General features: G+C 40.2%; 1 protein-coding gene across 1 annotated transcript in view; it reads left to right on the plus strand.

The window, feature by feature from the left end:
- Positions 1-27096, plus strand: part of PLEKHG1 (pleckstrin homology and RhoGEF domain containing G1) — a 246192-nt gene that overhangs the window by 56128 nt on the left and 162968 nt on the right. The window contains exon 2 of the mRNA XM_053592226.1: positions 16809-16867. The gene's annotated coding sequence lies outside the window, so the exon portion shown is untranslated. The remainder of the gene's footprint in view (positions 1-16808; positions 16868-27096) is intronic.

The raw sequence follows: 27096 nt of genomic DNA on the forward strand, positions 1-27096 counted from the left end.
GAGAGCACAATTACAGCTAATTTATGGCAGCAGGTACTATATTCCACTTTCTTGGTAGGTACTAAATTTCAGTTTCATTGTGAAACTTGTGGCCACTTATCTCTACCCTGTGAGATTCTTGCCCTTTAATCTGGGGCTAACTCTAATATCACATGGCCAGATGCCCAGGTGGTTACGAGCTCTTTTACCCTTCATATGACCGGGAGTCCGGGCTAACCATGCTCATCAACAGAATCTGAAGAGGCATGACTCTCCTCGCCAAGCTAGATGTGTATCCGAAATAAAATGTGTTCTAAAATAAATCAACCACATTTAAAATGATCTAAACTGGCAAATAGAAGAAAATCCTAATGGTTTTATGTAAAGGAAACCAAAAGCATCGTACAGAATGGATGAGCTGTGAAGTTCAGACTCCATGAACTATTTTTGAAATGGTAATCATATTAAGTTTTGAGGCATTCTAAGATCAGCAAAATAATGGTGCGAGGACACATTAGGTATGCTAATGGAAAGTTTAGTGAAAGTAAAAACAGTTTTCTCAGGAGCAGACTGAAAATGACAAGGCTTTCTTGTACATGTCAATTGTCACCTTCTTATTTTCCTCATGGGCTACATTATTCAATTTTAACAGTTCCCCTCTTTTTAGAAGAAAAAACAGTTCACATTAGCAAAACCAATGATTTCCAGGAAGTTCTGTAATGCTGAGGGAACTGCAGATGAATAAATCACTGTTTGGTAGTAAAAAATGTTTTATTGGAAGTCAGCCCTTCGGATTCACATTTCCTTTTTATCCTGGCCCTGAAAACTCATTGAAATATCCTCAACATAGATATTAAATAAAAAGTCTGTGATATATATGGTAGTTGACTTTGTCAAAGCCTGTTTTTCTTGACTGATGTGGAAAGGTTAAAAAAAAAAGTGAAAGGAAATTAGCTTTCTAAATATAACATTTTCAAATGATGTAATAGGTTTTTATTTCCATATGTTGCCTGAATAAAAAGTAGTATTTTCACAGAAGCTTGGTTAAAAAAAATCTGTACTTTACCCTTAAATAAATAGGTAAATACAAATTCAGTTGTTAAAGTTGTCTCCCCAAAATATTAGTTTATTAAATAACTATCCTAAGATACTTGATATTCTTTATTTCCCTTTACCGAATCTATTTCACTTACAAGACAGGACCACGTTTAAGACCATAGTCATGTGAATTCTGCTCATTTTAGGGGAATTTCACTATGTTAATTAACATCATTCATTTCGATGCTCATTAACACATTCTGAATTGCTTAAAGTTATTGACCTAGACTGAAAGCTCTTGAACTCTAATCTATAAAAGGTGGTGCTTATAAAATTTTTCTGCTTAGAAAATGTTTATCAATTTCTGTGGCTTCCTCAATTTTATTATGTGTAGAATCTGCCAAAACTTCACTAACTTTTATAATCCCCTTCCTTTCCCTTATTTATGTCTGGACTTGAGGATCTTTGGAAAGTCTTGCCTTACCCATAATATTCTTCCCTAGATAGGCTACCAAGCCCCCAATTTTAATATTGGAGTTGGATTTTTTTTTTAATGCTTTCAAAATCACGGTGTTGCTCTGGACATTGTCCCTAGCTAAATCTGGGCTATCCAGCTCCCTGGCTGGAGGTCCTATGAGGTTAAGGCTTGCATGTGTCCTAAGCACTGTTGGGTCCTTAGCACCTACACTGTACGCTGTTGGTGCTGGAATGCTGGATGCATTCAAGGCATTTGGGGAGCACAGATTGATGGGTTAATAGGAAAGTAAAGCTTGGAAAGTGTTGATAACCACATTATTTAACACTTGTAATATATCTCCAATCCAGCCTGTTTCCTGGTATGTGTCCTTTCAAGAACCTGATGTCATGGACAGAGGCTCTGTATTTTTCTTTGTAACCATAGTGCCTGCAACGGCACTTTTAATATATTGAAAGCTATCCTTAAGTGAAGGTCATTTATTCAAGAAACAGCCCCCGTTTTACATTTTTGCCCAGTGTCTCCCACCCAGTACTAAGAAATTAAGAAAAATGGCGTTGAAATCTCCAGTTCTGTTTGGCCAGCTTTCCTTATTAAGAGGCCACCTTTACTGTAAGTATGAAAACCATGGGAGATAAAGGGAAATAGGAGGCCAGGTCACCTGCTGGAGCTCTAATCTCTATGGGTGTAAGCGTTCTTTATTCTTTGCCAAGAAATCATACTGTCGTCTCTTTAAAAAGAAAAAAGAAAAAAGGAAATGGTAAAATCAAAGTCTAGACCATCAAAATGTGGTATTCAGTTCTTGTTCTCTGTCTGCTTTCGGTTTCCTTGTTTAAAAGCTCACAGTCAATTTACCATGAAATCTAGCCCAGATTTCTGAAGCTCTGATATCAGAATAACAGCTTAATATATTAAGGATGTTAATCAGTCCTACCTGGAATTAGTATGTGATCCTGTAGAACCAAGGTATTGATACAAACTCGAAGGTGAACTTGTAATAATTTCATAAATTTTATTTATATGTAATATGTGCTACCTAATGAGACAGGCAAACCTAACATATAACATCTGGATTGAGTAGGTAGAACCTTCATTTTTGACAAATTTTTCCTTAGATGTCAAAACAATTTATTAAAATTGGAAGGAAACAATTTATTAAAAACTACTTGATGTATGTAGTTTTTCCAAGAACCTATCCATTTTGTAACATGAGAAGTATTCTTGGAGATGCCAAGACTTACTCACTTTGCAGACCCGGTGCCTGCCCAGGGCCTGGCACATACCAGGTATTCACTACATCATTGATTCAAATTAAGGATATAACTCAGATATGTGCTTGTTAGGAGAGCAAGAAATATTAGCTACTGGAAGGCTTATACCCCTTCTCCATGGTCTCCACTTCTGAATTTTAGGTTTTTATTTATTTGTCCCTAAGTAGTTGAGACCCACTGTATTTCTTTCAAAAGAAGAAATAGGCATTTTGAGATATCAAATTAGAAGTTAAAAGGGACTTGGGTTTACAAGGAAAGCTATAGAGGGGCTGTCTTTGGAGTTTATTTTATATTAGAGAAAGAAAAGAGAGTGGGGAAGAGATGAGAGCAAGAGAGAGAAGGGAGCAGAGAGGGGAAGATGGGGGTGGGGAGAAAAGGAGGGAGAAAATCAAAAGATTTTTTTTTTGAAGACCTAAATCAGTGGTTCTTAACCTGTGGGTCGCAACTCACAGGAACTGTATTAAAGGACCGCGGCTTTAGGAAGGCATTAGGAAGGCATTGAGAACCACGGACCTAAATAAATGGGTGTCGGGGTAACAGGTTCATAGCTAATGTGGTAAAGATGTTGACTTTCCCAGTGCAATCTCCCAGTCAAATTCAACATGTTTTTGGCATAACTTTGGTTGATTCTAAAATGAATACAGAAGAACAAAAATCCATAAGTAACCATAACATCAGGAAGAAAAATCAGAAGGACTCAGCGATGTTATTCATGTTTGAATAAAGCCATAGTAATTGAGGCAGGGTAATTTTGTTAATACCAAATAAGCAGTTATGCCACTAAAATGGGCCCATATTTACATAGAGACCTGATATGTGACAGAAGTGAATTGCAAATCAGTGGAAAGCATAAATTAATAAATGATACTGGAGTAACTGGTTGCCCTTATGGAAAAAATCCAAATGTGTCCCTGCCTCACACCATATACAGTAATCAGATTCAACTAGATCAAGGATCTAACTGTGAGACACATAATTGTAAAGCCTTTAAAAGAAAAATAGAAGAATATCTTCCTGTACTTGGGATTAGGAAAATAGTTTCTGGGTTTTTTTTTTGTTTGTTTGTTTGTTTTGCAGTTTTTGGCCAGGGCCAGGTTTGAACCCTCCCCTCCGGTATATGGGGCCAGCGCCCTACTCCTTTGAGCCACAGGCACTGCCCGGAAAATAGTTTTTTAAACAAGACACAAAAAATGATTAAGCCATAAATAGACAGAAATAACTGCATCATATTTAAGAGCTTCTGTTCATTGAAAGACTGAAGATAAATAATCCATAATAAACATATGGATTTATATATCAAAGAATATGAAAATAACTCCAACAAATTCATAAGAAAAAGATAATTAAATAGAAAAATGGGCAAGATACATAACTTTCCCTCAGAAGGAAATGTGAATGGCCAACTCATGTATGAAAATATGCTCAACCTCCCTGGTAATTATGAAAATGAAAATTTAAACCACAATAATACCACTTACATCCATCAGAATAGCTGTAATTAAAATTTTATAGTATATTAGTAAAATACTATGGTATAGTAATTCACCATAATACAAAGCAAAAGGAACTCTCATATGCTATGGGTAGAGTGTAAAACTGGGGCAGTTAACTCCTGAAGAAATTTGGCATTGCCAGTGAAGTTCAACTCATGGGTGATGAATAGCCCAGCACTTTCAATTCAGGTACATGTAATAAAAAATTTAAATATAGTCTACAGTCCAAATGCTAAAGCATATAAATATGCTGCAATTTATCCAGTAAAATAACTATCATCAGCACAGACAACTGAATTACCCATTTAACAAAACAACATGGAGGAATCTCGTAAACATAATTCTGAGTGGTAGGAAGCAAGTTGCTCTGATGGACGTATAAGCCAATTTTATAATTCCAAAGCACACAAATTTATCCTTCATGTTGGCTCCTTCTCAGGCCCCACATATGTGCAGGATGGCTACAGCAGCGCTAGCCTCTTTAACTCCTCTCTTGTTTGTATCTAATAGGAGCCGGAAAAGGTCTGTTTCCTTCTTAAGAAAATGCCATAAATTACGTCTCATTGGCCCTGATTGGTCTGGCTTGGGCCATGTGCCTACCCATGAACTAATCACAGTAATTAGTGAGATGAACCGTGATGAATGACTAGCCCAATTAATGTCATTCAGAGCACATGGGCTGGGAGTAGAGCAAGGGAGAGGAAAATGCTGGTATAGATGCAAGTGGATGTCAGACTTCTGAAACAACAGATGATATTATTCTGCCCACTTAGTACAGACAAATTTGTGCTACCCAAGCTGTTGTTACTTGCTTATGGTCTATGAGTGGTATGAAACAGTGCAAAGAAGGGCAGGTAGGAGCCAGAAAGGGGTTTTTATGTTGCAATAGACCTGGAGCCTCCATCAGATCTCCCAAATCGGAGTGGGCCAGTGTGGCACATGGGGCCGGCAGCCAGACTCCAGCCCAAATCAAGATTCTGTGGGATTTATATGATCAAACTTTATGTCCCCTCAAAAATGCACACCTTGTTTCTATCTACTCAACGATCCACGTTGCCGATTTCTAGAAACTATGAAAGCTTTTTGGCATGATTACTATTATAGCATGGTCTGAAGTTCTGTAATTTCTGGTAGCCCCTTCTATAAATGTCCACCCTTTCATGTGTTTTACTTAAGAAATAAAGGTATATTTTGTGCCATGAATAAATTTATGGCACGAAATAAAGTTATATTTTGTGCCATGAATAAATTTATGGAGCTCTTGTATATAAAATAGTTGATATTGTAGGGAAAGTGTTTATGTTTTGGGTCTTTGCATTGTTACCCTAAGGAGAACTGCTGCTATCAGACAGGACTGTAAATCATTGCTTATTTCAGCTGCACCTAACAACTCTGACCATTAAGAGCTGCTTTTACCTAGTCATGCAGAATAAAGACCTTTTATCTTATCTTATATGTAAAAGCCAAAGTTAGTCACTTTTGTGAGTAGTTGTTAACATTCATTCTAAAATAATTGCAATTGATTCCAATAGTTATTGTCAGGGACACACGGCTCTGCGTCTCCTTACTTTGTTGTCTAAAATTAGAAGTAAGTTAAGTTTAGACACTGTAGCCAAAAGGACGTGGTATTTGTAGGACTTGGATCTCCTTTTTACAAAACCAACCCTGACATTTTATTTATTTTTATACTCAAACTTGCATTTAGGTATGTTTCGCCTATGTAACTTGTTTTAAACATCACCTTGCTTGTAGCCCAGACTATAAGTCTAGCATTGTTCTTTGGCCAAAGGCAATAAAATGTGACCTGTTTCATCGTGATTCAGTGAAGTGTAATCAGCATTTTCTTTTCACAAATATAACATCACTTGCTATTTATAACATTTCTTCAACCTTCGGAAACGTAATGAGGTTTTGTTTTGTATTTACATAAAATTTTTATTTGTATTTAATGCCCTGACTATAATATATGTTAGTGGATTTTTCACTTAAGGCCAGATACTAAAATACTCTTAACATGTTTTTTTTTTTTTTTTTTTTTTTTTTAATTTTTTTATTAAATCATAAGTGTATACAATGATATGATTATGGGGCATCATACACTCACTTCATAAACCATTTGACACATTTTTATCCCAGTGGTTAACATAGCCTTTCCGGCGTTATCTCAGTTACTGTGCCAAAACATTTATATTCTACATTTACCAAGTTTCGCAAATACCCCTGTAATATGCACCACAGGTGTGATCCCACCGATTCCCCTCCCTCCACCCACCCCCCCCTTTCCCACTTCCCCCTATTGTTAAGTTGTAGTTGGGTTATAGCTTTCATGTGAGAGTCCCAAATTAGTTTCATAGTAGGGCTGTGTACATTGGATATTTTTTCTTCCATTCTTGGGATACTTTACTAAGAAGAATATGTTCCAGCTCCATCCATGTAAACATGAAAGAGGTAAAGTCTCCATCTTTCTTTAAGGCTGCATAGTATTCCATGGTATACATATACCACAATTTATTAATCCATTCGTGGATCGATGGGCACTTCGGCTTTTTCCATGACTTAGCAATTATGAATTGGGCTGCAATAAACATTCTGGTACAAATATCTTTGTTATGTTGTGATTTTTGGTCTTCTGGGTATATGCCCAGCAGAGGAATTACAGGATTGAATGGCAGATCTATTTTTAGATCTCTGAGTGTTCTCCATATATCCCTCCAAAAGGAATGTATTAATTTGCATTCCCACCAGCAGTGCAGAAGTGTTCCCTTTTCTCCGCATCCACGCCAACATCTCTGGTCTTGAGATTTTGTGATATAGGCTAGTCTCATTGGAGTTAGATGATATCTCAAAGTAGTTTTGATTTGCATTTCTCTGATGATTAAAGATGATGAGCATTTTTTCATATGTCTGAAGGCCGTGCGCCTGTCTTCTTCAGAGAAGTTTCTCTTCAAATCCCTTGCCCAGCCTGCGATGGGATCCCTTGTTTTTTTCTTGCTGATGCGTTTGAGTTCTCTGTGGATTCTGGTTATTAAACCTTTGTCAGAGTTATACCCTGCAAATATTTTCTCCCATTCTGAGGGCTGTCTGCTTGCTCTGCTTACTGTGTTCTTAGCTGTGCAGAAGCTTTTTAGTTTGATCAAGTCCCAGTAGTGTATTTTTGAAGCTGCTTCAATTGCCCGGGGGGTTCTCCTCATGAAATACTCACCCAGACCAATTTCTTCAAGGGTTTTCCCTGCATTCTCCTCTAGTATTTTTATAGTTTCATGTCTTAAGTTTAAATCTTTAATCCAATGAGAGTCTATCTTAGTTAATGGTGAAAGGTGTGGGTCTAATTTCAGTCTTCTGCAGGTTGCCAGCCAGTTCACCCAGCACCATTTGTTAAATAGGGAATCTTTTCCCCACTGAATGTTTTTAATTGGCTTGTCAAAAATCAAATAGCGGTAAGTAGCTGGATTCATCTCTTGGTTCTCTATTCTATTCCAGATATCTACTTCTCTGTTTTTGTGCCAATACCATGCTGTTTTGATCACTATCGATTTGTAGTAAAGTCTGAGGTCTGGTAGTGTGATTCCTCCTGTTTTGTTTTTATTTCTGAGTAATGTCTTGGCTATTCGAGGTTTTTTCTGATTCCATATAAAACGAAGTAATGTTTTTTCAAGATCTTTAAAATATGACAGTGGAGCTTTAATAGGGAGTGCATTGAAAGTATATATTGCTTTGGGTAGTATGGACATTTTGATAATGTTGATTCTTCCTAGCCATGAGCATGGTATGTTTTTCCATTTGTTAACATTTTCAGCTATTTCTTTTCTTAGAGTTTCATAGTTCTCTTTATAGAGATCTTTCACGTCTTTTGTTAGGTAAATTCCCAAATATTTCATCTTCTTTGGCACTACTGTGAATGGGATAGAGTCCTTAACTGCTTTTTCAATTTGACTGTTGTTGGTGTATATAAAGGCTACCGATTTATGAATGTTGATTTTGTAACCTGAGACGCTGCTGTATTCCTTGATCACTTCTAGGAGTTTTCTAGTAGAGTCCCTAGTGTTTTCCAGATACACAATCATATCATCTGCGAAGAGCGAGAGTTTGATCTCTTCTGACCCTATATGGATACCCTTGATCGCCTTTTCTTCCCTAATTGCGGTGGCTAAAACTTCCATTACAATGTTGAAAAGCAATGGAGACAATGGGCAGCCTTGTCTGGTTCCTGATCTGAGTGGAAATGATTCCAATTTAACTCCATTCAATATGATATTGGCTGTGGGTTTGCTGTAGATAGCCTCTATCAGTTTAAGAAAAGTCCCTTCTAGACCAATTTTCTTGAGTGTTCTGATCATGAAGGGATGCTGGATATTATCAAAAGCTTTTTCTGCATCAATTGAGAGAATCATATGGTCTTTGTTTTTTAATTTGTTTATGTGCTGAATTACATTTATAGATTTACGTATATTGAACCAGCCTTGAGACCCTGGGATAAAACCAACTTGGTCATGATGTATAATTTGTTTGATGTGTTGCTGGATTCTGTTTGTTAGGATCTTGTTGAATATTTTTGCATCTATATTCATTAGTGATATTGGTCTATAATTTTCTTTTCTTGTTGGGTCTTTTCCTGGTTTGGGGATCAGGGTGATATTTGCTTCATAGAACGTGTTGGGTAGTCTTCCTTCTTTTTCTACATTTTGGAACAGGTTGAGTAATATAGGTACTAATTCCTCTTTAAAGGTTTGGTAGAATTCTGACGTGAAACCATCTGGTCCCGGGCTTTTCTTTTTAGGGAGGTTTTGTATAGTTGATGCTATTTCTGAACTTGTTATGGGTCTGTTCAACATTTCCACTTGATTCTGGTTAAGTCTTGGAAGGTGGCGTGCTTCCAAGTACCGGTCTATTTCCTTCAGATTTTCATATTTCTGAGAATAAAGTTTCTTGTAATATTCATTAAGGATTTTTTGGATTTCTGATGAGTCTGTGGTTATTTTGTCTTTGTTGTTTCTGATTGATGATATTAGAGATTTTACTCTTTTTTTCCTGATTAGGTTGGCCAGAGGTTTATCTATTTTATTGACCTTTTCAAAAAACCAGCTTTTTGATTTATTGATCTGTTGTATTATTCTTTTGTTTTCAATTTCATTTAATTCTGCTCTAATTTTGGTTATTTCTTTTCTTCTACTGGGTTTGGGGTTGGAATGTTCTTCCTTTTCCAGTTGCGTGAGATGTCCCATTAAGTTGTTAACTTCCTCTCTTTCCGTTCTCTTGAGGAAGGCTTGCAGTGCTATAAATTTCCCTCTTAGAACTGCCTTTGCAGTGTCCCAGAGGTTCTGATAGCTTGTGTCTTCATTGTCATTTTGTTCCAAAAAATTGGTGATTTCTTTCTTAATCTCATCTCTGACCCAGCTATCATTCAGCATAAGGTTATTTAACTTCCATGTTTTTGTATGGGTATGCAGATTCCTGTTGTTACTCAATTCAAGTTTTATTCCATGATGGTCCGAGAAGATGCATGGAATAATTTCTATTCCTTTAAATTGACTGAGGTTAGACTTGTGACCTAAAATGTGATCAATTTTGGAGTAAGTTCCGTGGGCTGATGAGAAGTATGTGTATTCAGTTTTGTTGGGATGAAATGTTCTGTAGATGTCTGCTAAATCTAAATACTGGATGGTTAGGTTTAAATCTAAGATTTCTTTGCTCAGCTTCTTTCTGGAGGATCGATCCAACACTGCCAAGGGAGTGTTGAAATCTCCAACGATTATGGAGCTGGAGGAAATCAAGTTACTCATGTCTGTTAGAGTTTCTCTTATAAATTGAGGTGCATTCTGGTTGGGTGCATAGATATTAATAATTGAGATCTCGTCATATTGAGTATTACCCTTAACAAATATGAAGTGACCATTCTTGTCCTTCCTTACTTTTGATGGTTTAAAGCCTACTGTATCTGCAAATAAAATTGCAACACCTGCTTTTTTCTGATTACCATTTGCCTGAAATATGGATGACCATCCTTTCACCCTGAGTCTGTATTTGTCTTTTAAGTTGAGATGTGACTCTTGTATGCAACAAATATCTGGCTTAAGTTTTTGTATCCAGTCAGCTAACCTATGCCTCTTTAGAGGACAGTTTAAGCCATTCACATTGATGGAGAGTAAGGATAAGTCTGGTGGAATTTTGGGTATCGAGTTTTTCAAAGGTCCAGTGGACATTTTTAATCCTTTCGCCAGTGTGGAAGTTGGAGTTTGATCCGAAGTTTCTGAGTGAGTTTACTTTTGTGGTATAGGATTGGGTTGGTCATTGTGGAGGATAGGTCTGAGAACATCCTGAAGAGCTGGTTTACTTATGGCAAATTTTTTCAACATATGAATGTCATTGAAGTATTTAATTTCTCCATCATAGATGAAACTCAGTTTAGCTGGATACAAGATCCTGGGTTGAAAGTTTTTTTGCTTTAGGAGATTAAAAGTTGATGACCAGCCTCTTCTTGCTTGAAAAGTTTCAGCAGAGAGATCTGCAGTTATTCTAATATTCTTACCTTTGTACGTTATAGTTTTCTTTCGCCGGGCTGCTTTGAGAATCTTCTCTTTCATGTTAACTTTAGTGAAGCTAATTATGATATGTCTGGGAGATGGCTTTTTGGGGTTGAATCGTGCTGGGGTTCTGAAGCTGTCTGCTATCTGAATTTCAGATTCTCTAGGCATGTCTGGAAAATTTTCTTTCATAATTTCATGTAGAAGGGCCTCTGTGCCCTTGGCTGCCACATCATCAGCCTCCGAAATTCCTATAACCCTTATGTTATGTTTTTTCGAATTATCTGAGAGCTCTCTGAGTGAGTGATCCGTTTTTGCTCTCCATTTCTCTTCCTCTTTGAGAGATTGGGAGCGTTCGAAGACTTTATCTTCAATGTCAGAAATCCTTTCTTCTGCTTGCTCCATTCTGTTACTGAGGGATTCTACTGTATTTTTCATATCTTTGAGGGCTGTAAGTTCTTGTTTCAGTGTGTCTAAGTCTTTGGTGGTTTTGTCTTTAAATTCGTTAAATTCTTGAGACAACTTTTGAATTTCTCCTCGAATTCCTAATTCCATTTTATTAATCTTGTCTACAAACCAAATTCTGAATTCGACTTCTGACATCTCAGCCAGTTGTTTATGAATGGGATCTTCAATCACATCTGCCGTATCTTTTCTTGGGGGGGTTGATCTATTCTGGTTATTCATGTTACCAGAGTTTTTCCGCTGATTCCGCCCCATGGTTTACTCCCTTTGGTTTTTCCCCTGGGGTTTTATCGAGGGCCCGTACAGTGTTGTGGCCTGAGAAACTGGGGCCCTGTCTGGTGTGGTGGAGCAAAGTGGTTCTGTCTTGTTTTCAGCTGGTTTCTGTTCGATCCTATTGCAACTTCTACTCTGGCTTGAAGTCTCAGCTGTGTGAAAAAATCAGCAATTAAGTCACCCCGCCTGCCCACCTCTGGCCCCAGTTGGAAAAGGAGAATCAAACCTTCCTACAATCGCACACCCAGGGCACCACCTGAAAAGTCCTCAGTCTATTAGCCCAGTTCAAAAGGTCCGAATCAACTGTCTCAATCGGCACTTGTCTCAGGTGGAAGGGTTCAAGAGGTCTCTGGGAACTGGATCACAGGGGCCTGGTGACTCCTCTGAGACAGCTCACCCCAGTGCAGCGTGGAATCAGGAGGAGCCACCCCGCAAACAGAGCAGTCTGGGAAGGTTGACGTCTCCTTCCCCACTTTGCCCCTCCGTCGGACCCAGTCACTGGTATCTCTGCAGATGGCTAACCCAGTTGCCTGCAGTGAACAGACACTCCAGGGGTTTGCACCTGCCTGAATCGCGAGGAAGTCTGCCAGGCCCCCGCAGACTGCCGCTATCTAGCAGGAGGAGATGGGGCCTGACATCTTTGAGTGTTTGATGCAGGTGATGGGAAGGAGGTGTTCACTCAGGCTTAGCCCCGTCCCTGATGGATGCTGCTAACAGAACAGAACAGAACAGACAACTTTGTGAGGTTCTGTCTCTGTTCCTGTCATCGCCTACAGGAGACGGGCTGTTTTGAGTTCAAACGTCTTTGCTGCTGGAGAATTGCGTCTGAACACCTCTCTGGGTCGGCCCCGCCCTGGAGGCTTCTGGGTTTGTGAGCCACCGGTGGCCTCCTCTGGTTGCCCAGGGAGACAGGGGGTGTGGCCTCAGAATATCCAGAAGTGAGCGTTCTGCCGTTAAAGAAAAAACGGCTGTTGATCTACCTCCAGGGAACTGCTGCTCTGGTGTGGGCACTCAGGCGACCCTTTTCTCCTCTGTCCCGCGCCCCAGAGTCAGCACTGAGCGGCTGCAGTTTGTGCTGGGTCCACACCCCTTAAGAGATCCCCCAAGAATCAGAACTCTTGGGGGATGGGCCCCCAGACCCGGATTGGGAGTGGGGCGGGGGGAAGCTAGAGTTTCATTCAGTTTCACGCAATACTACGGTCCGGGGAGGGCTCCTGCACTGCACCGCAGGGAAGTGCCGCCAAGGCTTGATTTCCCCTCAGCGGAGTGCCCTCTCCTTGCTCACGTGTCCCAGAGTCAGCGCTGACCTGACGCAGCTCAGGCACTGTGCACTCCCCTCGAGAAATCACCCAAGGAGCCGAACTCCGGAGGGATAGGCCCTCAGACCCCGAGTGAGAGTAGGGGCTCTCAGCTCTCAGCGGGGAGGCCAGAGTCTTATTCAGTCTTGTGCCCGGGGAGGGCTCCTGCACTGCACCGCAGGGAAGTGCCGCCAAGGCTTGATTTCCCCTCAGCGGAGTGCCCTCTCCTCGCTCACGTATCCCAGAGTCAGCGCTGACCTGACGCAGCTCAGGCACTGTGCACTCCCCTCGAGAAATCACCCAAGGAGCCGAACTCCTGGGGGATAGGCCCTCAGACCCCGAGTGAGAGTAGGGGTTCTCAGCTCTCAGCGGGGAGGCCAGAGTCTTATTCAGTCTTGGGCCCTGTATGCCCGGGGAGAGTTGGTGCACTGCACCGCAGGGAAGTGCCGCGAGGCGTGACTCCCCCTCAGCCTGGTGCCCTCTCCTCACTCGGCGCGCCTCAGAGTCAATGCTGACCAGACGCAACTCGGGGACTGTCCACTCCCCTTGAGAAATCACCCAAGGATCCGAAGTCCTGGGGGACAGGCCTCCAGACCTCAGTGGGCGGGAGGGGAGCGCCGGGGATTCAGGGTTGCCGGCAAAGGATTCCCAAAGTTTTATTCAGCCCTATGTCCGGCAGGAGAACGCCACGGCACCCCAGTAGGGGAGGTAGGTCCAGTTTTTAGAAGGTCTTTCCCGTGGAGTGTAGTGGGAGGGCCTTTAATTTCTGCCCGCTTGTTAAATTGTGGGGCTCCAGAGCCGGTCTCATGGGGGAGGGGGACTCCCGTCCGCTTGGTGGTGGATTTTGTACCTTTTGTTTGCGTCCTTGTGATCACAACTTGCCTCAGCGGTGTTGATGTGCGTTCTTCAGCCTTCTCTCTTGGTGAGGCTCAAGTCCACCAGGATACTTACTAAATTCCTGTCCCTTAACTCTCCTTCTGGACGGGAGCCTTTGTTGAAAGCTGGCTTCAGTCCGCCATCTTGTCTCCCTCTCCTTAACATGTTTTTTTAAATCCAACTTGAACGTATAGAGCAGCCTCTGAGATTCTTGGTATTCACCTATAAATAAACATTGCTGAGTGTAAAAGCCTCTCGCTGTTCTCACATTTCTATAATAACCAAAAATACAAATTCATTGGTTCACCTCATACTGAATTTCCTGACCAGATGGTGTTTTTTACTTTTTTAGAAAAGTGCATTTGTACTTTTCATCATTTATCACGAGAAAAGCATTATCCTAAAGGTTTCTTTAAATATCTTCTATATCAATTCTTTAAGCATGATTTTTCTGAATATTATCTATTTTCAGACTATCTTCATTGTCATTTGTTTGTGACTGTTCATGGCTGCCACTGGGCAAAAACCGTTGGGTTTCGAATCATCTTATGGTACCTTTACAATTTCTGATAGGTTTTAAAAAAGATACTTCTCTTAAGTTTTCCAGGCATTCAACCTCGTCACCTGCTGATGATGGTAATTTGGTCTGTTCATTTTCTTTCACTCTTACACAGTACGCAACTTTTATTTTCTCCCAAACTTTGAGTAAAAATAATGTCTATTGATTTCCAATCTTTTTAAAAATCATGATAAATTATCCTTCTAGGTTACTAAGCGATTATCATATGTAGGTGTTGAATTAATCACATGCTGTTTTGACATCTTTGGAGATAGTTATTGATCCTTTGTGAGCTATTGACAGGGTGTAATCTATATAAAATTCATAGAATAAACCCTATTTACATGGATGTGTCATATTCTAGGAATTTATTTTTCTGAGCACTTTATTTATTATTCTTACCTCTTATCCAAGTCAAATCAGCTTCTCACCTTTCTCTTTTTGTGCCTTATCTGGTTTGGTTATCAGGCTTGTATTGGCACCATCAAACAAATTGAGCCTCATTTGTCCCTATCCTGAAATCTTTTTATATAGTTCAAGAATTATCTAATCTTCAAACCATATGTATTAGTCTTTCAGCTTTCGTATTTTCAGTTCAGTTTTGAACTGAAACTGTTTCCATTAAGATGCTCAAATTTATTCCAAGGATATTTTTATATAATACTCTTGATTTTTTAAAAATAGGGTCTCTGGCTCTATCTAGTTCACTGTGGACTCAAATTTCTGGGCCCAAAAGATTCTCCCACCTCAATCTCCCTGGTATCTAGGGCAGCATGCACATACCACCACACATGGCTATTTTTTTTCTTAATTACTTTCTATAGAGATGGGGTCTTTCTATGTTGCCCAGGCTGGTCTCAAACTCCTTGCCTCAAGTGATCCTCCTGCCTCTGCCTCCAAAAGTACTAGGATTACAGATGTGAACCATGGCACTTGGCCTTGATGTTTCAGTCTTTTCCATTACTATGATATATTCCTCTAATAATTCTAGTTTCAGGCTGGATTTTAAGTCTAGATTTGCCAGAAATCTGTCTAAAGTATTTCATTCTGCAGTGAACCCTCTTTTGCTTTTTAAATATCTAAATCACATGTTTCTGTTTTTATTTTTATTTCTACTTTTCCTATATCATATTTATTGCTGTTTTCAAACTTTGAGTTTAAATATTTAGTTCATTTCTTTATTTCTATGCAATAAAAACAAATACTAGTGTCACAAATGAAACTATTTCTACTCCCCAAATACAGAATAAAGTCCACTCATTTTTGCTATTTACCCTTACCCATTTCCCCATTTTTTGATAACAAGAGCTAAGATTTTAGACTTAAATGGAACTAGTTACTATAGTAAAGTTTTTTTGTAAGTTTACACTCTATTTGGTGTGTTTTTATAATAATTAGCATAGCTAGTCCTACCTTCAATGTTTACTAGCAGTGCTAATGTGTAACCACTTTTTCACCCTTTCGTTTTTATTATGATTTGTTTCTCAGTTAACTGGAATATTTTTGAGTAATTTTTTTCATGAAGTTACTCAGCTGATAATTTCTAGGCATATTTGTCTTTTAGAGCTGAGGTTTAGACACTGAGATTTCTGTGGATCTTTCTTTTAAAAAATACTGGCCAGAAAAACTGCAGCCCCCAATTTTACTGGATTGAAGCATCACCCCCATGAGCTCTATGCCTCACTACCTTGCAAAAATGGAAAGTGAGAGTAATTACACACCGGATGGTCCTAGAGAGGAACTCAGGTAGGGTGGCTATGGCCTGAGGAAGTTGGTTCAGAGCTAGGGAAGCTGTGGTCAGACTGGTTGAAATTGTGAACTCCCCTGATTCACTTCACTTCTCTTTTAGGGGAACATCTTCCTTGCTTCTGGCAAGTCATTGAACTCCTCTGCTGTCTGTGCTATTGAAAGTTCAAGTCTCCTTTTGAATTTTCTGAGTGTTTCAAGGGAAAATAAAGGATGATTAGACATCAGTAGCTTACTTTTTTTCTTCCTTTTCTTTTTCCCTTCCCTTCCCTTCCTTCCTTTCTCTCTCTCTCTCTCTCTCTCAGCCTGGGTAGAGTGCCATGGCATCACAGCAACCTCAAACTCCTGAGTTCAAGCAGTCCTCTTGCCTCTGCCTCCCTGAGGAGCTGGGACTACAGGTGCCCACCACCAAGCCCAGCAAGTTTTTCTATTTTTAGTGGAGACGGGATCTCATTCTTAGTATGGTTGGTCTGGAACACCTGAGCTCAGGCGATCCTCCTGCCTCAGCCTCCTAGAGTACCAGGATTACAGGCATGAGCCACCATGCCGGGCCAACATCAGCAACTTTCTAACACCACATCCTGTGAGTCTTTTTGTTTTTTAATTAAATTTTTATGATTATTGCTATGGGCTTATCATAGTCCCACAGCACGGGTGTGGCCTTTTCCTGGGAAATTTTTGGCCTTTTTGTATCCAGTCTTCCTTTTAAGCCACTTAAAATTAGCCCTGATATAACATCCATGTTCCATTAAAATAATTCTGAAAAATCCATATTTAAATAAAAAAGAATTTATTTTTTGTGTTTCTACTACAGGTGAAGACTGACATTCAGAGTCTGTGGGTGAAGACATTGGAAAGGCTTCAACTATAAAAGTGAGCTGTTTTCATTTTTTTGCCACTTAAGTATGAAACATACATTAAAAGATTGATATATTCATAATTTAGGTTCATTAGACATTTTTGCACAAGTATCCTTCCTAGGTTAAAGTTTTCTACTTTCCAGTATACTAGTCCCCCATCACCTGCAGAGGGTACAATCCGAGCCCTCCAGTGAATTCCTGAAACTGTGGAGAGTACTGAACCCTGTCTATACTGTTTTTTCCATACATATGTATCTATGATAACATTTAATTTTTAAATTAGACAAGTAAGAGATTAACAACAACTAATAATAAGATAGAACAATGTTAACAATATACTGCAATAAAAGTTGCACGAATGATCTCTCTTTCAAAATATTTGGTCATATTTTTGGACCATGGTTGACCTCAGCTAATTGAAACCATGAAAGTGAAATCACAGATAAGGAAACCTGCTGTGGTTTTTGTAAAAATAGAAACAAGAAGAAACCTATTTTCAGAGAAATAATGAGAAATAATGTTAGCAAAGGATGAAAAATGAAAGAAAACGCATGCTGCTAAATAGCATATGTAAAAGAATAGAAATGAAGGCAAAAAGAATAAATGAAAACATGACCCATTTGGCTGTCATTTCTTCCCATTGGCTTTTTAGTCCTTTTAGATAATATTTTAAATGTTTTTCATTGGTCAGAAGCATTGTTTTTTTTTAACTTCTTTTTCTTTAAGATTTAAATTTTCATGGTAATGCTTAAAAAACCACAATGAACAATAAAAAAGGGAAGGAAGGTAGGGCACATGAGTTTTTGTTAGATCCAGGTAATTGTTTTACTCTGTCTTTCTTAAGTACATTATTATACCCTGACCACATCAAAACCTAAAGTGGTGAACTAGTGTTGGTCAATTTACTTCTTGAATGCTTCCTGGAGTGGTAGGAATACATGAAGAAATGCGGTCAGGTAAGCATAATGATATATTTTTTTAACTGATAAAAGTAGTTTATACTTTCAATTTTACACCAGGTCATTTTTTTTAACCGAACAGTAAAATGAAACAAAAGCTTAAGTGCAACCAGAGTCTTGCCTTTAACTAGCAAACTATAATGCTTTATAGGAAGCATAAATATTTGATGAACTGAATTATTCTCAGAGTGCTCAAAGTTATTACAGAGACAAATAGTATTTTAATGGAACAGAGATTACTTTGCCTGTGTCAGAGTTCATCAATGTTTTGTTAACTAGTAAAACAATGACTTTCTTACTACACATCATCATTACTGGCAACGAAGTCCAGAAGTTCTTTTGTCTAACTTATGACTAGAATGTCTGGTGGCTTAGAAATGAAGAGTCTGTGATTCAGAGCTGACTTACCATCAGTCACCATGCTCAGGGCCCATGATACTTTTAGTCGTTCACAAAATTGTTTTAACTTCAATTTCTTTTAAAAGCAGCAGAAAAAATAAATAATGATGACAAACATATAATATTGAACCCAGCTGGTTGGCATTTGTCTTTATACAGTGTAGTTTTATAATATTTAACATTTTTTTATTGAGGAGGGGCCCCCCAAAAGCCAAATTGCCCAAGGCTCACAAAAGATATTAGTGGCCCCAGCAATGTTACAGACAGGCACCATGCACGTGTGTGAGATCTGATCATTTGAATGCTTGTTCTTTTTTTAAGGAGAGTATACATTCTCTTTTTAAGAAATGATTATCTTCTTTGTAAATGAGTTTGTAGATATGTCTCAAAATCAGAGAAACACATGGTTACATCTGCACTATTAGATTAGTTAGCTATAGTTATTCATTCTGTTTTCCTAAAATCAAATAAATATTTTCCCCCATGGACACTCAATGGTACTCTCTTTGCTTTGTAATATGGCACAGAAAATAAGGGAAAAAGAAGCAAAACTCTACTCGCAATTCTTTGGTTCCATTTTGTTCAAGTGTTTTCCCTAAGGGCCACATGCTCCGTGAGAACAGTGGTCAAGTCCACCTTCTTGCTGCTATGGGAGCCTAGAGTTTGGGTTCCTCTGTAGTTACTGATCTGTACTACGGAGCATACAACATTTCCAATTACTCTGACTTCTCTGGTTTGGTTTGTTGCCAAAGCTACGAACCAGTTTTAGAGAAAATATTTCTGTGAGTCTTCAGCTTCCCTGACTATGTCAATTGTGCACCAAGTTATCTTCTGAAAGTCACTTGTTGATTTCAAATAAGTGTGTTGCATGTCTTAGGAGCTTCATTTTCAAAACGTGTGCCCACTCAGATAGAAACTCCCCGAGGCCCAGGATCTGTGTCTGTTTGGTTTGCTGCTATATACTTTAGAAAAAGACGTATAAGGGAAGTTCAGATGGTTGCTCAAAGAATAACTAATTTCTTCCTTTAGCAAAGTCATGCTGTGCGTGCCCCCGAAAGGCTCTGAGACTCTTGGGTGTCTGAGTGGACAGCTGAATCATGTTGTCAGACCGGCAAGTGTCCTGGCATGTAACACACGGCACATCAGGGCAAAGCAGCAACCTACCAGCTGGTTACCCACAGACTCCCTCTAAGAGCTGACCTCTGCAGGGTAGCAAGCCAGTTTAGTCTCTGAGATCATAAAGCCAGAGGGTACCATTTAATCAAGGTAAGGCAGGAAGGCAAGAAAAATCTGAGAGAAATGGCCCCCTCTAGCCACTGAGGATGGAAGGTTAGGGATGTAAACTGAGGCAATCAGCTGACCTTATTCAGCACTGCTACGTTAGGTGGTCTAATTTACATAAACTTTTGAAAAATCAGAGAAGTGTAGGCCTATTTGGTTTGTTGAGGTTAAGGGAATCTAGATAGACATTACTTTCCTGTTAATGTGGCGTCTCTGTGTAGGTGTGTCTGTGTTTTCAGCCTCAAGCCTACATTTTTTAGGTACTACCAAAACAGTATAGATTTTTATTCTCAGTAAAATTGTCCTATGTTTTAGTCCTCTGTGGTGTCTTGACCAGGGTGTCACCTGCCTCAGTCCTTTGAGGGATGAGGGTGGTGGCAGAGCTGCTGCTCGCAGCACTCAGCACAGGGTCGCCTGGGAGACAGGAAGAGGCTGATGAATGTCCTGAGGCCGTGTCAGGCACTAGGCACCGAGGGCATCCTGACGTTGGCTGTTCTTGGCAGTATTTTCAGAGTCCCTTACACTCTCGAGTGGGTGACAGGAGAGTGGCGTGCTTTATTATAAAGATACCATAGATCAGAAATGGTATGTGTTCTGCCTTGGACTTGGCATTGCTCAGCACACCTGTGCTTGGTGACTCGGTGCCTTGTCACCCTCCTGTGCAGGGCTCTGCTTCTCTGGAGGGTGAACGTCGCTTTCTAGGCTCTCCCGTGCCTGTCAGGCACTGTTCCTGCTCTCTCGGGCGGTTGCCAGAGGACCACACACTGGGCCCATCCCAGGTCAGCAGCTGCACACGTGCATTCTCAGTAATGTATAGTCTTGACGCTGAAGACTCTGCGGGATTGGAATACTGTGGCTTGTTAGGCCCAAGACTTACAAACAATACCGGGAGGGGAAGGAGTCAGGGCCGTACAGCCCTTCATGTGTCTCATAAATGACCTTGCATCTGTGTCCCAGGGCCTAAGTGTCTTGCTCAGGGCTGATGGATTTATCGCAAGACAGCTAATAGAATTATTAGAGGCTGTGGCATAAATGATTCACATTGTGAATAAGTAACTTGCTGTATTGAGCTAGACACGGCTCATAATACAACCATCCAGCAGAGTTCTTGGCGGAATGCCAGAGGACGGGGACTGAACGGAGCATGAGATCTCTACAGTGCCACTGACGTGCTGTCCTTTGGTTTCTTCTATGGCAAAATCCCCGATCATCTCTTGGTATGGTGGTGGCATTATGAAAATGATTTTTAAAATATGTAATTAGGCCAGGCGTGGCAGCTCATGCCTGCGATCTTAGCACTCTGGGAGGCCAAGGCGGGAGGATCCCTTGAGCTTAGGCGTTTGAGATCAGCCTGAGCAAGAGTGAGAACCTGTCTCTACTAAAATCAGAAAGAGTGAGTCAGGTATCCAGGTGGGTGCCTGTAATCCCAGCTGCTTGAGAGGCTGAGACAGGAGGATCGCTTGAACCCAGGAGTTTGAGATTGCTGTGAGTTACAGTGACACCACAGCACTCTACCCAGGGCGGCAGAAAGAGACTGTCTCAAAAAATAAATAAATAAATAAATAAAAATTAAAAAACTCTAATTAAAGATTAAAAGTATTGTACCAACGAAATATAATGGCTATAAAAATATGGCATAGAATTATGGCATCCCCAAGATGGGCAGATTTGACATTTACCTAAGCATTGGGCACCTTTTTCCCATTTTAAAAAAAAATCTCTTAGAAATTCAAATGCCTTAAGCTGATGTAGACACCAGACACCCTTCTGTAGGGGGAGCTTCCTCCTTGTAGACTCTTTAATTATAGCTCATAGAGGGTGGGAGGGGATTCTTAACAATTCATGAGGGAAAAAAGCATGTCAGTTAGAAGAAAGACGTGCTTTCCTCATGAAAGAATGACCTTGGCAATGAGGAGTGAACTCCTGTTGCTGACATTGGCACCAAGAATTAGGAGACTCTCAGGACAGTTTTGTGGAATTATGGCAATGGGTTTCTGTCCAAAACAGAGAAGGGGAAGGGGCTTCATAGCCAAGTAAGTTTGGGATTAAATCAAGAGTAATCAGGTCCTTTTTCTTCAGACCTTTCCTGAGCTGCACATGTTTAACAAGGCCCTGTCACAGGCAGGGTTTCCCAAACTTAATTAAGCTGGGAATGGCTCCCCCCGTTCCACCACCACCCACCACCCACTGCCTTCTAGTTTTTTAACCTATTACTGTGTTGGTCTATGGAACATAATTTGGTAAATGCAAAATTCAGGTCAAGTATGGGAAAGAGAAGCAGTCAGCACAGACCCAGGAATGTGTTAGAGGAAGAAACACGGGTGAAAGGAAGTGATAGCTGTGCTGTCCCCACCCCCAGCCCCCACCCCCGATTGGAGGAACTAGGGCAGCGGTTCTCAACCTGTGGGTCACAACCCCTTTGTAACAATGTAAATAGATCCTGCATATCAGATATTTATATTATGATTCATAACAGTAGCAAAATTACAGTTACGAAGTAGCAACGAAAATAATTTTATGGTTGGGAGTCACCACAACATGAGGAACTGTATTAAAGGGTCACGGCATTGGGAGGCATTAGGAAGGTTGAGAACCGCTGAACTAGGGGAAAGGACATGGGGAGGACAAAGCTCCACAAGCAGCTCGCACTCCATCTGGATGGCCAGTGACGGCACCGACCCTCCTATTTGCCATTTGGGAAGTCCCTTGCCTCGTGCTTTCCCTCGGACTGACGTCTACACTCGAAGTATAAAAGTTATGCGGCATCTTGAAGCATTTAGCCAAACCACTGGCTCCAGGATTGGTGAAGGCTGCTATTCAGTCATCTCCAAATCTGCCGTGGAGGAAAATTTCTTTAGATGTTTTGCTATTGAACTACCATTCTTGATAGATCCTGACGGATCTCCTTATACAACACATGGTTCCAAGAGAAGTAGCATAAAATTACAAAGCCTAAGTTGTTATTAATGCACTGAGCTAAATAAGCCCTGTGTGGGTACAAAGGTGAGGAGGGAAGGCTTCTGTCTTTGGAGAGCTTACGGGGGAGTGCTGGAAGGGGAAAACACATCTATCAATAACTTCTCTATGAAGCAGCATATGACAAAAGAAATTAGAAATTAATCAGAAATTGAGGATACCAGAGCAGTTGGAAAGGTGATCAGAAGAAATGCACTTCACCTACAAATTATTTGTGAATGTTTTGTGTCTTTGAACATACTGCTTATTTTTTGTTGGTTGGGTACCAATTATTAAATCAAAACGATTTGTTATTCACAATGTCAGGATCTTCTACTTGAAGTTATTTGCAGAGAGAGCTGTTGTAGAGTTCTCCCTGTGCTGGCAGATTTTCAATTTGTTCTTTTAGTTCGATCAGTTTTTCCTTATATGTCTCCAAGTGATGTTTTAGATACATAAAGGGTAACAAATAATTCACTAGTTATTATACATAGCTAGTTACAAGCTTGTTGTTATATTTTAAAAATCAAGTAGAATGATGTAGCCTCATGCAGTATGGGATTATGGGGGGCTCGTGTTTTTAACCGGTGAACTTAGGGAAACCTTCCAGGGGCTAACTTGGGACCGTTCCAATAGGCACAGAAAGGCTGTCACCTAAAATATTAAGACAACCAGATACACTGGGTGGTACTGGGTCTGCTTTCAGCAGCTGTAGGTAACGGATCCAGTGCCTGGAACACACAAATTAATTGTAATAATTGAAAACTTGTAGAAGCTCTAGGCCAGATTCCCCAAGCTTAAGAAGTCAGTACAACAGGTAAGTTCCCACCTGTCAAGTACAATGTAGGAGCATCAGGCACATCTCCTGGATGAAGGACTCAGCTACAACTTGGACTTTACCTTACAAATGCAAACAATGTAACCTAATTCTGTGTACCCTCATGTTCATCTGAAACTTAAAAAAAAAAAAAGAGTACAAAAAAATGTCAGTAACACAAAATTATCTGCGTGGCTTAAGGTAATCAAGCCTGCTGCAGTCATGCTGGGTGAGCCGCAGCCAACATCACTTGGCCCTCTGCCTTGTCTTCTGTCTTTCTGTCTCATTCCAGTTCCCGACCTTCTCAGTTCTAGTTGCATTTTCCAGCGTGTGGATACTTCTAAAAAATCTGTGTTTTATTGCCTCCTGCTGACATTCCTTTTCTGTGCAGTAAGGAAAGTCTCTTCTAGAGGAAGATTACGTTTGTGATAAAGACTTGAGAATTAAGTAGGGTATTAAAGCAATCATTGTGCTTTAAAATCAAAAGACGTGGAGTTGCAATTGATCTTAAGTCCTGTATTAAGTCAAGTATTTTCTTTTAATATCCTTTGTCTTGAAATATGTGAGGTCTGGTTTCTTAAGATGCTATAAACTTCACGTACAGTAGATTCCTTTGATTTCCGTCACGGAGAAATGGAGTTGAGCAGTTGAGCAGGTTCTCAGAAGTGGAATGTGATGGGCTCCTCGTCAAATGGTTGCCAGATCATTTTTCTCTGGTTTCCCTTCTCTCCTAAGCCCTCAGTCTCATTTTATCTTCTTTTCTGAGTGTTTTCGATTGAGAGCCCCCCATCACCCCAAAGAGATCACTTATTCTTAAAACAGCCACTTCCTCCTAATTCTCTTATTTGGGGCAACGAACACATTTTTGGGCCGCTTTATCACATCAAAGGCAAGTTTGACGTCTTTCCCTTCCTCCCCACCCCTCACTCCTCCCCCTGCCTTGGATATCAGATTTGTCACCAGATCTCTCTAAATTTCCCTCCCTGCCTGTCTCTCTCTTTTCACTTCTACTGCCTTCGTAAAGGGAGAAAGGAGCCTTTGAACGTTTACTGCATATAGCACTGAGTACTGTTTCTTAGGTAATTCTTCCAGCCTTGTGCAGTTATTATCATTAATTGAAACTCACAAGTTGGGAAATGAATTTGAAGAAATTTACATCATTGCCTAAGTCATGCAACCAGTGATTTTCAAAACCACTTGAGGCTAAATACCCAAGGTCAACTCCAAGCTGTGAAATGTGCTCGCAGCCCAGACACGCTGTGATGCCCTGTGGATCTGTGTTGGGACTGGATTCTCTTTCATTCGGACTTTTCAGAACTCACAAACCCCCTGTGCATTCCGTCTACCAGGCTGGTTTACTCAACATGCTGAGTGAATGATGTCAGGTGTCTGTTCTAAAATTGACAATCACATGTTATTGCTTACTCTGTAAGCTTCAACTTATTTTTTTATTTTCATCTTTAAAGTCAGTGTTCTGAAAGTGTTTTTGGTGCCACCAGAACTTCTGCTCCTTGAAGTTAGTGTGTGAAAGGAATACAGTGGACTTTGGGGTCAGACCTAGATGTGGGTCACAGCTCACCTCCTCACTGGGAGGCCTCAGGAAAGTTATTTGCCACCCTCATCCCCAGAAACCTGCTCATAAATGACTGGAGTCTGGCCGTGGACATTAGACACGTGTCTACAATGCCCACTATCGTGTGTGCCTGGGCCTTGGCAGACTGCCAAATGGAGCTACAGGGCAGCAGGAACAATAATAATATTATCTAGACCCTTCTATCCTTTTAAACTCAGTTCAAATTCCTCCTTTTTAAATTACTTCAACCTGATTTTATCTGCCCCCTCCTCTAAGTTGCTGTATCGGTTAGCCCCTGAACAATTCAGTTAGCAATTTTAATTACATATTGCCTCTTGACATCGCTTTGTGATCTTAAAAATCCTTGAAATATCTACTTGGTTGCTTTTCCTGAATGCTGTTAATTCCTTCTCTACTGGACCAGAGTCATTCAAATGCAGGACTAGGTCTGCCTAATAAATGACCTAGTGCCTTATATATAATTACCCACAATTTTTTTGATTCAAAATTAAGAAATTTCACATGCATTCAAATCTGTGAGCTGAGTTGGTTTCTAGTGCAGAGGGTCCCAGTTGTAGGGGTCTACATCCTGTGTGATTAGTTAGCCCAGATTTCTTTGTTCATAATTCTGAATGCACAGTAAATTTTAAAACTTCAGGAAATTTTGACTCTTTACTATTTCTGATGAAACTGTCCCTTAAATTCTAGGCAATATTAAATCATGGTCATATACACAAACAATCACAAAATATTCTAATTTTCCCGTGATGATTATTTTCCAGGCATACATTTTTTTCTCAGGTGGATTTTCCTATTTCTTCTTTGCCTCTTCAATCCTGATAACTTTCCCTGCCCTTTCCAGAACAGGTTTTTCCTTGGGAGAGTCTGGTGGGGAGTTTGGTGCTTTCACAGATGTGTGTTCCCACTGAAGTCACATTTCAGTGCATGTGCACAAATAAAATACTTGTTATTAATGTTGATAGTATTTTGCTTATACAGAAAAAGTTATTCGTTGAAATATGCACCTAAGGAAAACATTGAGCTGCCAAGCTTGATGGTGCTAAGTTAGACTATGTGGTGAGGGTCTTTGGAAGAGCCCCTTCCGGTGGGGGATTGGCATCCCCCAGCTGTGGAATGGTGTCTCTGGTGGGGAGCGTGTCTTGGCGAGGGAATCCCTTGGTTTGGGCCCTCAGTCTCACATGCCTTGTCTATGTGGAGATGCTAGAGGAAGCCTCACCAGAACAGAACATGGGCTGGCCCAGCACTCAACACCATTAGCATCTAGCAAAGTCTCTCTCTAAGCAACATGACCGTTCAAAAGAAAATCTTTGAAAATTCAGAATATTTGCAGCACATTGGAACATTTAAGATTAGGATTCTGTAGAGAAAGACTGGGCACTAAAGGGTGTAGTCAGTAAAACCGTGTGTATATATAGCAGACGTCACGTGCAGGCGATCTTTAATGTAAGCCAGAGTTGTTTTCCAAAAGTTCATTTGGAAAACATTTTGGAGTGGATTCTTTCCTCATTAGATAGAAAGCTATGCATAGGAGGTCCTCAGGCAGAGCCCATTTAACTCATCCTATTCCTGAAATATACTTGGGGCCATTTCGAGGGCCAGTTCCCACTGCTGTAATACTGTTCCTTCACATCATTCCTGAAAACAGTGAAACTCCAACATTGGTGGACAATCTCCATGTCCCGGAGTACTTGTCTAGTCTTGAGTACTAGAGACGGTGACATAAACTTTTTTTCTTTTCTTTTTATCAAATCGTGTATATTGATATTCAAGTTTAGAGGTATGCATATTAACTATAAAACTATAGTAATATAGAGATGTGTAACTGTGTATTAGAATGCTTCAGAAGAGCTTCACCTGTATTTCAGAGCAATAACAGCAGCATTTTATGTGTATATAACCTCTTAAGGTTTTATGTATTTATATATTATCCAAGTTTTAATTTGGAAACTCTAAGACCCAGGTGTTCTTATTTATTTTGCAGCCCAAGCTTAGGTGGCATGGTTTGAAATAAATGGTAAGATAGAGCCTGGTCCCCAGAAGGGGGATGAGGAGACAGCAAGAGTGAGGGCCTGTTCAGCCAGGCTTCTGGGGGAGGGAGGGACAAGCAGAGAGTTCAGAGGAGTTTATTGTGCATGAAACAACAGTCCTGTTCCCTCTGTGTATCCAAAGGTGACAGTCTGTAAGTTGTACATAAAGTGAGGCTGCCGGGGAGAAGAAGGGAGGGGAAAAGGACATCT

The sequence above is a fragment of the Nycticebus coucang genome, chromosome 5 (genome assembly GCF_027406575.1).
Source record: "Nycticebus coucang isolate mNycCou1 chromosome 5, mNycCou1.pri, whole genome shotgun sequence".
In the NCBI taxonomy this organism is placed as follows: Eukaryota; Metazoa; Chordata; class Mammalia; order Primates; family Lorisidae; genus Nycticebus; species Nycticebus coucang.